The following is a 15,631-nucleotide window of genomic DNA, read 5'->3' as shown; positions in this document are numbered from 1 at the left end:
CCGCTCGCTCCATCCCCCCCTCACACCATCGCTCACTCTTCCCACCCTCACTCACTTTCACTGGGCTGGGGCAGGGGAGTGGGGTGCAGGAGGGAGCTTCGGGCCGGGGCATGGGTGCAGAGGGGTGGTGAGGGCTCCGGCTTGAGGTGGGGCCAGGGATGAGGAGTTTCGGGTGCAGGAAGGGACTCCGGTGTGGGGCAGGGGGTTGTAGTGCACGGTTCCGGTGATGCTTACTGCACCTCCAAGGAAGTGGCTGCCAGGTACCTGCAGCCTCTAGATGCATGGGCAACCAGGGAGGCTCTACCTGCTGCCTTTGCGCCCGCAGGCACCGCCCTCGCAGCTCCCATTGGTCATGGTTTCCGACCAACGGGAGCTGCAGAATTGGCACTGGGGCGGGGGCAGCGCGCAGAGCTTCCCAGTCCCTGGCTGCCCCAGTACCTATGGGCCGCAGAGACCTGGCAGCCTCTTCCGGGAGCCGTGTGGAGCTAGGGCAGGTAGGGAGCCTGCCTTAGCCCTGGGCGCCTGCTGTGCCGCTGAGCAGACTTTCAATGGCCCGGTCCGTGGTGCCAACTGGAGCTGCCAGGGTCCCTTTTCAATCGGGCATTCTGGTCGAAAACCAGATGCCTGGCAACCCTGCCCCTTCCTCGAGGCCCCCCCGCTGCTCATGCTTCTTTATCCCCTCTCTGAGGCCCTCCTCTGCCTGCCTCTCATGCCTCTTCATCCCCTCCTCCAGGCCCCCACCTGCTGCTCACACCTCTTTGCCCACCTTCTAGGGTTGCCAACTGTCTAATTGCACAAAAGTGAACACCCCTTCCTCTTCTCCTTCTCTGAGGCCCTGCCTGCTCACTCGCTCCATCTCCCTCTCTCTGGCTAGGTCTACACTACAGCGGGGGGTCGACCTAAGATACGCAACTTCAGCTACGTGAATACCGTAGCTGAAGTTGCGTATTTTAGGTCGACTTACCTGGCTGTGAGGACGGGGGAAAGTCGACCGCTGCCGCGCTGCCGTCGACTCCGCTGCTGCCTCTTGCCGCGGTGGATTTCCGGAGTCGACGGCAGAGCGATCAGGGATCGATTTTATCGCGTCTTCACTAGACGCGATAAGTCGATCCCAGAACATCGATTGCCTGCCGCCGGACCCTCTGGTAAGTGTAGATGTACCCTCTTCTGTTGCTCGCTCTCCCCCACCCTCACTCACTTTTACTAGGCTGGGGCAGGGGGTTGGGATGAGGGAGGGAGGTTGAGGGCTCTGGCTGGGGGTGCGAGCTCTGGGGTGGGGCCGGGGATGAGAGGTTTGGGGTGCGGGAGAGCGCCCTGGGCTGGGGTAGGGGGTTGGGGTGTCGGGGGGTATGGGCTCTGGACTGGGGGTGTGGGCTTCGGGTGGGGCCAGAAATGAGGGGTTCAGGGTGTGGGAGAGGGCTCCAGGCTGGGGCAGAGGGTTAGGGTGCAAGGGGGGTGACGGCTCCAGCTGGGGGTGCGGACTCTGGGGTGGGGCCAGGGATGAGGGGTTTGGGGTGCAGGAGGGAACTCCGGGCTGGGGGGTTCAGAGTGCAGGAGGGGGTGCAGGCTCTGGAGTGGGGCTAGGGATGAGGTGTTTGAGGCAGGAGGGGGCTCTGGGTTGGGGTCGAGGGGTTCAGAGTGTGTGGGGGGGTGCGGGCTCTGGGATGGGGGTGCGGGCTCTGGGATGGGGCCAGGGATGACAGGTTTGGGGTGTAGGAGGGGGCTTCCACCCTTCTGACGGCAGGCTGGCTGTTTGGGGAGGCTTAGCATTCCCTGGCCTCTTATATCCGCCACCTATGCTTGGGATGCTGTTTAAAAAGTTTAAAAAATTAAAAGATATTATAAGCTTAGAGGAAACAATTTTTTTTTTTATTTGCTTATATATGGCATGAATAAATACAACGTGCAAATTTATCATCTTATATGACAGAGATAAATCATGTATGCATATCATGAATCAAAGTTGTAAAATGAGCTAAAAATTCAATAAAAAATAAGGTATTCAAAAATTTAACAAATGGGGGGGGGGGCGCCAAAGACGCTCTTCCCTTGGGGCGCCATTTGGTCTAGGGCTAGCCCTGCTTACAATAATAGGCACCCTCAAAGGGGAAATCAATGTTGATACTACAGAATATTACTGATCTCCACTGTTTTCCAAAATTATCCTGAATTTCTCATACTTCCTTTTCCTACACATAACATCCCTGTCAGATAAAAAAAATCCCTAGTAAATCAGCTTTTTCCTTTACTGCACATAAGACAACCCATTCTTTAGGAGTTTTATTACCAGCATTCATCCTCCTAATCTTATCCTACACCTTGTTGATAGGAATATCCTTATTATTAACCTTACCACAGTAAGATTGTGCCAATTCTGCCCTTTCTCTGAGCTAATGGTTTCTTCCTTTTACAACGTATGAGATCAGAAGCACTCATAGTACATTTAATTATATTAAAAGCTGGCTTCCTCTCTCTAAACAGCAGTTACATTCTTTGTTCCACCAGTGCACAGATTTCCTTCCCTTCCTATTCAATGGAGTTTTTGGAAAGTACTTCTCAGATATATTAATACACAACATTCAAAGGAAATGAATAGATGTAATTAAACACAGCCATTGTATGCAAATTTCATCACTCTAATCAATATCTGATCTTATTACCACCTTCCCAAAGTTAGGAAAAAGTAAACACTGGTAATTTATAAAACATGAATAAGGATATTCAGCTACACATATAGGAAAATTATTGAACTAGAACTGTCAAAATGAATGTCTATATAAATAGCCAGCACATTATGTATGTTCTCCTTCTCTTTAGTTACACAAGTATATTACTCTTTATTATACATTAGGTAGTATGGACTTTAGTCAGACTGAACGGAACTGAATTAGCATAATCCAACATATACTGATCACATCTAAAAGGGTGTTGATGGTTTTGTTGTTGTTGTTCCATTAATGTAATCGGGTTCACAGATTTTGGCACCAGAGCCAGAATTTTACTATCAACCTCCTGGACTTTGACACTTTTCATTTATAACCTTCATCAATAGTAATACTAAAATTTAAATGTCTCACCTTTAGGTACAGACACACATGTTGAAATTATTAGCTTTGTAAGAGTTGCATAGGGATATGTAAGGATATATTGGAAAGTAAAATCAGCATGATCATTTTAGGGCTCGATTCTGCCATCTTTACTGATGTTAGCACTTTTCTCTGTTTTATAGGTCCACTGACTTCAACAGGATTATTTGTGTAGCAAGATATCAGTCAGTGTGAATAAATAGGGCATAACCAGGCCCAGTGTGATCATTAAGGCTCTTATCTTGCAAACACTTAAACATGTGCATAACTTTACACATGACTAGTCCTATTGAAGTTCTAAGTATCAGGGGGCAGCCGTGTTAGTCTGTATCCACAAAAACAACAAGGAGTCCAGTGGCACCTTAAAGATTAACTGATTTATTTGGGCATAAACTTTCGTGGGTAAAAAATCTCAGATGAAGAAGTGAGGTTTTTTACCCACGAAAACTAATGTCCAAATAAATCTGTTAGTCTTTAAGGTGCCACTGGACTCCTTGTTGTTTTTATTGAAGTTCTAAAGTACTGGAAGGATCAAGACCTAAATCATCTGAACATGTAAGAAGCAAAAAAGCAGAGGCAAAAAAACCAGAAATGTTATCTCTTACTCAATCCTGTAAATTTATACCAAACTTCAAGGCTCATCATCCAATGAGTTATATATACCAACACATTTTTTTATTTTTCATCCAGTATTGCTTATCCTTGTCAGTAAGGGGCCCTTCTTTCTACCTCTTCTTTCTCACTCTTGTATTTTTAATATTTTATTATAGCATGGCTTAAAAAATTTACCTGACACCTACTATTCAAAGGACAAAGCCAACTATTCAGGGTGAAAAACAACACTGCCATGGCCCACAAACCCACAACCCCTTGCAATACAAAGGAATACAAGTCTTTGTATTCTCAACAGTAAGACTGTCAATCACCTTTGTATTTAATACATTCTGAAAATGTATTTGATGCCCTCGCTCCATGCCTTTACAATAGCTTCTATCCCTTTCTGGCTTCACTCCACTTTTTCTTTTTAACATTGGTATTGTGTATCTTTTCCTGCATTGCTTCAAATGTCTTTTCCTTCTTCTCATTCTCACTCTATCTAGTCCTCTTCCTTTTCTTATATTGTGTTCTCTGTCTTCTTCCTTATAGTGTCTGTCTCTCCTTCCTTCCCAACACAAAAATCTCTCAAACCCCAGCTTCTCTTTTCTAACTCACTCCTCAATCTCCCTTCTCTCTACCAATCCGTACCCACATTTTGGTTAAAACAAAGTAGAAGCCTCATTGTTCCACCCCTCCAGTAGAAGGAATAATGCCACAGGGGCCATTGTGCTTCCTGACTGCCCACCCTGGTGAAGTAGCCAGCTGTGCTCCTCCAGCCATCTCTTCCCTGGTTGCATCTGGCCCACGTGCCATGGTCATAGAACTTGAAAATTTCCCCAGAGACCTACTAGTTGGAAGACTAAATTTACTAGCAAGAGGCAGATATGGAACATGTGAAAAGGACACAGCAAGGTCTCATTAGAAGCCCAGTCCTTCAGCCTCCATCAATTGTTGAGAAGCCAGTGGCTCCAGGGATTTCTACCAGGCTTCCCACAGGGTTAATTTCATTCTGCTACTATCTTCTCCAAAACATTTATTTCAGAGTTTGTTCTGAGTTAATGAAAGCCCATCAGACTTTTAGGCCTTTGGAACAAAACATTTGGCTCTCCCCAGGCTAAAAGTTCTTAAACTACTCTATTAGGACTACATAAATGTTACTATTTAATCCAACTTCCACCTGCCTATTCTGTGACTGCATTACATTCCTGTTCACTTTTCAAATTAATACCCTATATCATTAAAAAAAATACACATTACTCCTCCCCCTTCATTAATCCTTTCCCTCACAGAGGAGTATTCCTGGAATTGAAAATCCATTACTTTCTGCAGCCAAGGTTCCTGTACAGACAGGAACTCTACATCAATATCCAAATTATGTGTTAATAAATTTGTTTAAACTCCTGCCCTGAAGACACCACACTTCAAACATTTCCTGAAGAGTGCATAAAACCACTAGTAAATACATCACGAGTAACTGGTGAGAAAGCACTTTGCAGATATGCTGCACCGAAAGTTCTCTAATTCCAGTCTAATGTCATTTAACAATGACGTTGAATTTTATCATGTTCTTTTAGTCAGCCTTTTAAAAAAAATTGTGGACAGGAATAGTTAAAAACCTCCAGCATAAAATAATAATAATTTCTGCACTAAGGAAGGAAACTCATCCAACTTAACTATTACATATCAAAGCAGCAAATCTCATTAGTGACTTATTCAGCTACAACATATTCACTAATTTCTTTCCCGCCTCCCCTTCTATATCGAGTTTTAACAACCTAAGCTTCCCAGCATCACAACACACACCCCTCCTCACATCACCTGTTTCTCTTAAAGTGCCTTTGAAGTTCATTTCTCGAATTCATTCTTCTCCTGGGACATCACTGCAGCATCCATCCTGTTCTCTGGACACTTCAGTGCAATACTCTAAGGCCTGGACAATTCAAGGGGCTTTGCATGGTGTGCGTAACTGGGTGCACTCTCTGGTCAGCCTGGTCCCATAGTGCCCTCTCCTGAGGAGAGGGAAAGAGCTAGGGAGAGGCAGGGGGAGCGGGAAAGAGGAGAAAAGAGGTGTTGGAAAGGAGAAAGATTGGGGGAGAGATAGGAGAGGGGAGATGAAGCCAGACTCCCCCTCTCCCCCCACTCTGGCTGCTCTTTCTTCCTCTCCTCCCATTAGCCCCATCTCCCCTCTCTGCCCCCTTGCTGCCTTCCCCATCTCCCCCACAGCCCCCCTTTCTCTTCCCCTCCCCACCCGTCACTCCCCGGCTGTTCCCCGCCCCGCTCTGCCTGGTCCCTCCCCCCGGCGCCCGGCTGAGGAGCCGCCGTTTCCGGAGTACACAGAGCGGGGCTGCTGGCCGTGCTGTGCCGTGAGGGGGTGACTGGCCGTGGCAGGCAGGTGAGCGAGCGGTACGCCCGTCCCCCCGCGTCCGGGCCCGGCCCGCGGGCTTAGCTGTCTCCTCCCCTCCTCCCGCAGCGGCGGCTCCCGGGGGAGGCAGCAGCCCCACGGCTCGGCGGGCGGGGGCCCTGGTGGGGCGGGAGACCGGGGGATGGCAGGGGCAGCATTAACCCCCCCCACACACACACCGGGCCATGAGGGGAGAGCCCCTTAAGGGAGGAAGGGGGGAGTAATCGCCCGGGGGCGGCGGGGCGCCCCCTGGCTGGGAAGGGGCGCCTATGGGGGGGCTGTGAGGAGCCTCTCTGGAGGGGCTGGGAGGGTTAAGGGAAGCCGGCTGGGAGGGTTAAGGGAAGCCCCCCGGGAGGCAGCGTCGGGCAGGGGACGCCCCAAGGGAGAGGCTGGAACGCCCCGGGGCCCCTGTGGGTTGAGCCCCTCCGTCGGGGGAGTGCTGATGGCCGGCCCCCTTGCGGGTGCAGGGAGGGAAGAAGGGGGATTGGGGTGCAGCGAAGGGGTCGGGGTGCCATCTACACCACCCTCCACCCCACTGCTGGTGACCTGCGTGTGAGAGTTTCGGGTGAAACCGGCAGAGACTGCGCCTGCGGGAATTCCAGTGCACCTTCCTGCTAAATAGTGACCCGGCCCTGAAATACTCTCTGTGAGAGCGAGTGAATGTGAGAGCTGCCGCTGCCAGGCTCGAGAGAGGCCTTCTCTAATCTCACTCACTGGAGTCCGCCTCCCCGAGAGAGGGGAAAACATGATACAGACCCAGAACAATGTAGGCAGAGGGATTCTTAGCTCATGCAGGCACCAGCTTTCTATGGTTTTATAAACCCCCTTATCTCGAGCCTTGTACCCGTAAAAAGGAGTGAAATTGTGACCACTCTGTTGACTGCAGTTTTTGTCAGTGCCTTACATTATATTATTTTGTATGGTACTAGCTGGTGCTGTTATGAGACTGTGTGATTGCTGCTGTCTTTAATCACAGAAAGGAGCTATGTCTCTTATGAGCAGCAAAATTCTAAATACATTAATAACTCATTATGTGTAGCTAAAGCTTTTCTGAAGTACCTATAACATTAATATCTCCGTACTGACTGTCAATGTAGCTTGGTAAACTTATATCGACTCGCATGAGTTTTATTCATGATTTAAGATTTTTGATCTAGTGTGTTAATGGTGCCTTTTCAGTTTCCCTCACTCAGATTGTGTCAGTTTGAGAAAGTCCTGCTGTGTGGTAGTTATATACTTTAAATGAAGAATTGATAATATATCTCAAGGGTAGGCAACCTATGGCACATGTGCCGAAGGCGGCACATGAGCTGATTTTCAGTGGCACTCACACTGCCCGGGTCCTGGCCACCGGTCCAGGGGGCTCTGCATTTTAATTTAATTTTATATGAAGCTTCCTAAACATTTTAAAAACCTTATTTACTTTACATACAACAGTAGTTTAGCTATATATTATAGATTTATAGAAAGAGACCTTCTAAAAACGTTAAAATGTATTACTGGCACGCAAAACCTTAAGTTAGAGTGAATAAATGAAGACTCGGCACACCACTTCTGAAAGGTTGCAGACCCCTGATATATCTAGATATAAATTTAACATAGTTGTTGGTTTAGATGTTGAGACTCTATCACATCCTAGTCACAAGTATGAACCAGCCCTTATTTTATTATTAGTTATTATCTATTATTTTATTTATTTTTTCTAGAGGAACTTTGCATCTGTAGATGTTTGGATATTCTGATCAAGGGTGAGGTATAAATGAATGGTAGACAGTTAAGGAACATGCTTTCCTGTGTATTTTCCGGTACTTCTGGTAAGGCCAGAAATACTGAGACATCAACCTTTCCTACTGATATTTTGTTATTTCTGGTTCAGAACCAGGAAGTGCACAGGTGTGAGGAAATTAGAAATAATGTATACCGGGTTAGCCAAAACCTTTTTTTGAGGTTCAAAAGTTTTGGTCAATTGTTAAATAATCCCAAAGTAATGCTAAAATTACTGATATAAGATGTATTTTTTAAAAATTCTAAATTTACATGCTGAAACCATTTGTTTGCTCACCTGCACCCTCCCTCAGTGCCTTATGCCAATGGTTCGCAACCAGGGATACGTGTATCCTTGAGGGGTACACAGAGGTCTTCCAGGGGGTACATCAACTCATCTAGATACTTGCCTAATTTTACAACAAGCTATATAAAAAGCACTACTGAAGTCAGTACAAACTAAAATTTCATATAGACAATGACTTGTTTATACTGCTCTATAGACTATACTCTCAGATGTAAGTACAATATTTATATTCCAATTGATTTATTTTATAATTATATGGTAAAAATGAGAAAGTAAGCAACTTTTCAGTAATAGTGTGTTGTGACACTTTTTTGTATTTTTATGTCTGATTTTGTAAGCAACCAGTTTTTAAATGAGGTGAAACTTGGGAGTATGCAAGACAAATCAGACCCCTGAAAAGGTCACAGTTGTTTGGAAAGGTTGAGAGCCACTGCCTTATGCCATATTCTTCTAATCTTCCTTATCCTTTTCTCTTCTGAGGTCACTACACTCCAGCCCTCTTTTCTTTCACTTTTCCCCCAACGTCCATCATTCTTAAACACCTTTTCTTCCTTCCCACTCAATGCACCTTTATAATCATCAATTTTCCTCTTTTACAGAACTAAGGGAAACGCATTTTCCTGTCCTGTAAGGTAGATGCATGTGTATGCTTCGCTTTACGGGTTGTAGTGATTACATCTTTCTGTAGTGTCTCTTGTCTCTGATAAAATATGATGTCCTATGGAAAAATATGATCACTATAGTTGCTCATGTGGGGAAATTGCCACCCCAAAGCAATGTGGCAGAAGACTTGAAAATACATTTTTTATGGTGGTTCTTGGTGCAGTGGGGAGGAGTATAATGGTGGCACCTGCAATACTGTTAGTGACAGCAGATTATGGGATGATAGTATTAGTAATTATAAGGTGTAGGTCTTAGGAACAGGAAAGCACACTATCTCACATATATAAAGCTCCTTTTATTCCAAAAGGTCTCTAAGTACTTAACAAACTATATGCTCAGATAAATTAATGCACCACTGAAATGCAGATCTCAGATGAAATGTGGAACTCTTTAACAGTGCACAACAATACTACATGACAGTTTAGAACAGGAAGTGGAGAGTATCTTCTCATTGTAACTGCAGGGGTAATCGTAGGTAAGTAGAATGTTATTACTAGAGTTGGATGTTAGCCAGGACCCTACTCCAGCTTTTATAAAGAGTGCCAGGAGACCATTAATAACTACACAGGGGGTCAGGACCTTGGTTTTATGTCTCATCTGAAAGATGACTTTTACAGCAGCATGTGTAACTCCATTACAAAACAACGTGCTGGGGCTGGTTCAGAGGGCAACTGACCTGATTAGACTTTACAAAATCTAGCTTGTGATAACATCAGATCTTACAGAACAAGATGGTATGTCTAGATTCCAGACAGTGCTGTTTAAACTAAAAAACTCTGCTTAGTATGATAACTTTATAGCCATTGTAGAATTTGCCAGATGGAGGTGTTCTCCAGGTTCACAAGAAGTTAACAATTGCCTTGTTTTATTGGTCCTTTGTTTTTTAATCTTCTGTTGTTTGTTTACTTTTGGATAATTTCATGATTGGATGAGTATAGAAATGCATTTTAATAGCCTTATGTTATAAGAGACTCTTTACCAATTGCCTTATTTTTCTAAAGGGAGTAGTGGAAAAAATATGTGCACAATGCTTCTGTCCGTAAATGCCAAGTGATGTTTGAATCACTGTTGAGAGATGCTAGTCTCTGTCTTTCTGGAGAGTTCTTTTTGACAACCCGCTCTGACTTTGCCAAAACTAAACCAATCCATCTGAAACTTCCACATGCAATTTATCAGATTTGAATTTTTCTGTGAAATTTGAAGCAAATTGGACAAGGTGTCTTGGTGTTTAAAAATGAGGTATTTCCACTTCTTGGGAACATTTTCAAACCGTGTTTTGTATTGTCATATCTAAGAAATGGCTTGGCTTAGATATATCAGTTTTTGTTTTATTCTTTTGTCTTCAATAAGAACTGATGCTTTGAGTAGTCTAAGAACATTTGGGGTGAATATCCTATTATGTGCAGTTGTTTCAAGGTTATAAAACCTGGCACAGTGCAAGTTGTGGGCTTCCAAAATCCTAGATTGGAGCAGCCTTAGGATAGAAAAAGGGAGAGGAGGAGGAGAATGAGAATGGAAACAGGAGATATCGAGGGAGTGGGTGTTCAAAAGTAAAAGAATGGAAGGAGAAGGCCATAAAGCGGCATATGGACTAATGTGTGCATTGCTGAAGAACTGCTAAAATCTGTATATAGGAATAAAAGATTAGTATCTGTGTATATGGGGTGGGAGTAACAGGCCCAGTGTAGGACTTCTAACACTCTAAACAAGATTTGTTATGCAGTAGGACAGAGATTTTCAAACTGGTACACAGGCTGCAATCAGGTGACACATGGGATCGCTTATCAGAATAAGTATCTGTTAAACTGCACTGATTAAAACAACAAAGATGGTGTAGTCAGTATGTTTGAATTTTAGATTCTATTCTATATAGGTTCGTATGCTGCGCTCATCACTATATTATCTGACTGCCATCCAATATTGCATTAAGTGACATGACTAACATCTGTCACATGTTTTTATTCCGTTATCCTCTCCCCAAAGGGAAAAGTGTGAGCATTGTCTTATTTTGGTAGGATGTTCTTTGTTTGTTTAGGTTTTTGTTTTTTTAAATATATATCTTATAGAAGGCATAGTGAACAATTATTTTAAAAAATCAGACTTTTTAAAATATTGGATTTAAAATATTGGTCATCATCAGGGTGGGATGGAATCTCATAACTAATATGAGATGAAAGCTCACAGATGCTGCTATATGAGAGCTTAATATCAGTGAGGAATCCAGTAGTACATCTAATTACAGACTGATTTGAGCAGTTTTGGATGTGTACCTTCAGCTAAATGAGATGTGATGTACTACGGCTTATGTTTGGTGAAGGAGAAATAAAAAATCTGTCTTTGCTAAGGGAAGTCCGCAAAAGGGAACATAGCATTTGCTGAAAATATCTCTTTTGGCCTAATATTGTATTTATTTAAAAATGTTTTGAAGAGTTCTTTGTATCTGTTGGGTGCTCTTAAAATGTTTACTTTCACCTTTTTCCTGTAAGCTTAGGGTATGCCCATTCATACTAATAATACTTTACATAATAGCAGAAATGTACAAGGAAACTTTTTAAGATGACTCATTGGAAAGATGTGCTAAAATGTACTCTTAAATTGTAACCTTTTCTTGTCTTTCTAATTACTTTTTAAAACTAAATCATTCTTTTAAGGTAGTATTTCCCTCTGAAATTAGTGGTAAGTATTTTAATGTTAGCTAAATCTTAAAAAAAACTTTATTGTCTTGGAATAGGGACATAATCCTCCCCGTCATCTTTTGTTTCTTGCTTTTTCACTTGCTTGTTGGATTTTTCTGGTGGTTTTTGGATAAGTATAACTGTCTTTCCCTAAGTTTTTTCCCCATTTCCTCTGGTCACTTTTCACTGTGCTATTTGTGTGATTCTAATCTTCCTCCATTTTTGTAAACACATCTGGAGAATACAGATTATATGGAGAATTCAGATAATTTAGGACAAAAACAGTCTACCTTTGAATTTTTTTTCAGGTCTTGGATATGTTGTTTTTGTTCTTTCCTGATAATATAGTGGAGATTTTTAACTAAAACTTGTTTAACACATTAGCTGTTTTTTTGGTAGTAGAATTGATTGAACTTCCAGTTCCAGCACTGTAGTAATTACTTTTGCTTTGTAAATCAGGAGTGTGCTCAATGCCCACGATGGAGTGATACAGTGTGATTAGAGAATATTCCCTGGGGGTTGGTTGAATCTTACATATTTTGGTATAATGTGGAAATAGAAGAGCAGAATCCTGCTTTTGTTTAAATCTTTTCCAAACATGTCATAAGGGAAGTTTGTCTTTCTCTTATCAAAATGATGTGCCCCTTTAATGTTCTGTTCTAACATGCTAAGTTTCAGGATGGACTTTTTAAAGGGAGTCATGGAACATTAAAGTTTTCATCTGATGGCCAAAAGATAGGAGGAGGATAAAAAGACCCATTATGACCTTTTTCTTTTCAATGAGGACCTCGCTACTATGATTCATGCTACAGTCACTTTAGTTAAATTATTCCAGTGCACTGTATCTTGAATCCATTCTGAAACCAAAGCTGGCAGAGAATGTGGTTCATGCTTGTTAAGTAGGGTATCTCACTGTGAGCATATTACACTGGTGCTGCCTGTGGTTTTGGATGGTATCAAGAATTTCCCAAGACTTACTGGGATGAAGGCAAATTCCTCTGAAGCAGGCCCAGACCTGCAGTGTGCAATATCAGATCAGTGGCTTTGTGGGATTTTTCTTCTTGAATTAGGCAAGCTCCTTCTCCATCAATACAGATTGTAGATCCTGCAGATATGGTCTCAGAAAGGATATAGGCAGAGAGTAAAAAAGCATGGAAGTATCCTCAGAGAGAAATAAGGCAAAACCCCTCAGTGTCCAGACCTCATGTTCCTTGAAAACCTCTGGCTGAATCTCTGAGGTCTCTAATCCCCCTCATCTTCATGGTACAAGAAGATGACTGCGTGTTTCATGGCTTCAGGATAAATTGTCTACTGCCTATGATCAAAAATATATTGGTTGGAATTATGATGAACCATTTGGACAAGCAGCAACTTTTGCTACTTTTTAAGTAGCCATAAGCTTATGTGAGCCATTTTGTTGCTTCTTTATAAGAAGCAGACCTTTACAAACAGGCAACATAGGCAAGTTCCTTAATATGGTGCTGAAAGATTAATTTAACACTTTAAAAATATTGTGTCCCCCTTTAGGCAAAGATAAAAACTCACACTTATTTTAATACATTCACAGCAATCCTTTCCCCAACTGTCCATGTTAACTGATATGTAAGACCTGCACACAATAGAGCTTGGTGTTATGCTGATTCTGTAAAAATCAATTTCTTTTCCAAGGAGGGAAATACTATTATTACACTTAGTGTAAAAACCTAGATTATTTTAATGTAAACAAGTACTTGTTGACTTTTAAATTTTTGATGTAAAACCTCACAATGTATACAATTCTCTGTTACCTTAATTCAGTTCCTTGTAGACATCTAAAATCATCCTCATGAGTTACTCAGTTTTTATCCTGTTTATTTAAACATTCCAATAATTTCCAGATTGTAATGTCAAATTCGGCACTTTGACCCAATTTCAGGCCCAAAGTGGGGAATGACTGTATAGAAAGAGTCAATGTTTAAAAACAAAACAAAACAAAAATTTGGTAATTAGCAAACTTGGTACAAAATTATGAAACATAATTTAAAAGTTGAAGTAGATTTGAATGTAGCATGAATCAATTTGGAAGCTCTTACTTGCATGCATGTCTTCTAATTCATATTACCAATACTAAGTAGAATGTCTTATTTTTTCGTATCATATTTAATCTTCAGAGTGAAATAGCAATTTAGGGGCTTGGGGGCAGGAAATAATCTAGTGTGGTAAACTTTGTTCATAAGCAGTTATTATTTTTATCATTGTGGAAAGGTAGTACATTTGACCTGTGCTATTTTGAAATTAATCTATTGCTTGGTTTTGTGGTTAAAAAAGATTTAGGTCTGGTTAAGTGAAATCTATTGCTTTGCAGATGTTGCTGGATGTGAAATCTATTCAAAACCACTAATGATACATACTTTGTTTTTGTATAGGAATGTCACATTTTTGTGGTGACGGATAGGTATGATAGAGTAAATCTGTAGTCAACACACAAGATTTAGTGAGATGTTTTTGGGTAAAGAGAGTGTATTTTTTCCTTTGAAGAATTTTTTTCCAATTCATTTTCTGGGATAGTTTTATATTTTTATGACACTTGATTAAGCTATGCATGTAGTCAGTTAGATAAATGTGATTCACACTCTAATTATGTATCCTCTGCACATCTCTTAGAGAGGTACCAGAGGCTCTCTTTATTCCACCCTCTCATCTCTCCCTATCACGGTGACCATATTTTCAGCTGAGGGCTGGATGGGTTCCCTTCAGATTATAAGGGTGGCTGTTTGAACAACATGAGGTGCTCCTGCCACCCCAGGAGTGCACATTCTGAGCTCCTTCTGGCCTGATGTAGAAAGACTAGGCCTAGAAATCTCTTGATGACTTCAGGTCAACTCTGGATGCCCTTCTGGAAGGTATGCTTTAGTCAAACATAAGTTACTTGGATCAGTACATGGATAACTGGGTGAAATTTAATGGACTGCAACATGCAGGTCCCTTCTGGCTTTGAAATCTATTAATTGGTTAAACAGAATTTGGATCTTGGAAATGGCAATGCAGAAGTCAATTCCTTGGGCAGTGTGTCAGTCCTAGAGCTTGATTTTTATGGCAAGGTAATGCATTTTCAAATACTTTAAATAAAGCTATTCTAATCCATTTCTGTGTACACATCTTTAAATTAGCATGTGGCAGTGCTGCTTCATTTGATTGTTTAAGTACAATACAAAGATGTGAAATCTTGCCAGTTTTAAGTTTCTTTTGTTGGTGACTTTGCTCACCACTTCAGCCTTTGGTATGCAAAAATGTGGAGTTCTCCATAGAGTCCCCTCTGCCCACCCTCCTACTCATTGTTTTTAGTTTAGAGTAGTGAGTTCTCATTTTGTGGGCAACTTAATGGAAGAGAGATCCTCTTATGGATCTGCCTTCCCTTATGTTTTGAAATCTTCTGATCTATGTCTCACCAAAAAGCTCTTAATGGACTACAAGTTTGAGAACCACTGATATAGAGAGGGCCAGTCTGTATGATGCTGGTGTGACTGGGAGCCGATGTTGCCACAGTTGTTTCATGTCAAAAACCAAACTTTTTTTTTGTGTAGGGGGGGAAGTTGTATACTAATTAATTATGTTTTTTTAGTCTAGATTGCAACCATCCACTAGCTGCCGCTCTCTTTACTGTTACATTTTTGTTGCTACTGACATTTTGCTTGCCAGTTTCTTAGAAACAAACAAACAAACAAACTTTCTTTGTAAAAGCTGTTGCAGTTACAAATGCAATACTAATGAAAGGTAATATACGTGACTTATGGGGACTTAGAAAACATACATTTTTTCCAAGCCATTGGGGTAAAATTACAAAAGATTCTACATAGACACAAATAATTAAATACAATATTTAAATTTTAATATTTTAAAACATAACTGTCAACAGGAAGTAGTAAATCCATATTCTGTTTTGAAGTGCTTCAGCAGACGCAGGGCATTTGTTTTTCAAAAGTTTATTTTCTCTCTGGGAAGTAAATGTGTCTTGTCCACCTGATTGCCTCCTCTTACTTTGTTTTGGAGTGAGAGAATTGTGTATCTGCTGTACTGGTCTCCTTTTGTTGTCCCTGTTAATTTACGTGATAAACATGTAGTTATGGTATGCTACAGAGTGAGGCTTTGTGTACACCTG

The 15,631-nt window shown here is 41.9% G+C and overlaps 1 long non-coding RNA gene across 1 annotated transcript in view; it reads left to right on the top strand.

Annotated features, from left to right (window-relative positions):
• Nucleotides 1-6,000: 6,000 nt before the first annotated feature.
• Nucleotides 6,001-15,631, top strand: part of LOC115271224 — a 47,243-nt gene continuing 37,612 nt past the window's right edge. The window contains exon 1 of the long non-coding RNA XR_003899829.1: nt 6,001-6,075. This is a non-coding gene — a long non-coding RNA (uncharacterized LOC115271224). The remainder of the gene's footprint in view (nt 6,076-15,631) is intronic.

Source organism: Terrapene carolina, unplaced genomic scaffold, assembly GCF_002925995.2.
Source record: "Terrapene carolina triunguis isolate 2854851 unplaced genomic scaffold, T_m_triunguis-2.0 Scaffold130, whole genome shotgun sequence".
Lineage (NCBI taxonomy): Eukaryota > Metazoa > Chordata > Testudines > Emydidae > Terrapene > Terrapene triunguis.
This window is presented reverse-complemented; position numbering and strand designations above follow the sequence as displayed.